The sequence below is a fragment of the Mesoplodon mirus genome (assembly GCF_964341445.2).
Source record: "Mesoplodon mirus genome assembly, chromosome: 6".
NCBI lineage: Eukaryota > Metazoa > Chordata > Mammalia > Artiodactyla > Ziphiidae > Mesoplodon > Mesoplodon mirus.
The window spans coordinates 87,943,805-87,944,099 of NC_138982.1; positions in this window are offsets into that span (position 1 = coordinate 87,943,805).

Here is a 295-nt window from a genome sequence, read left to right on the forward strand (position 1 = left end):
TGCCTGATAATGCACCTCCATTCTTTCCTGACCCAGGTGAATTAATCTTTCTAAAGCTTCCCCATGATGGGTTGCAGTCCCCTTCCTTTCTGTATACACTTACATTTGTCTCTGGATATGAACTATTTTTTTCTTATTGGAGTATAGTTGCTTTACAATGTTATGTTAGTTTCTGCTGTACAGCAAAGTGAATCAGCTATACCTATACATATATCCCCTCCATTTTGGATTTCCTTCCCATTTAGGTCACCACAGAGCACTGAGTAGAGTTCCTTGTGCTATACAGTAGGTTCTC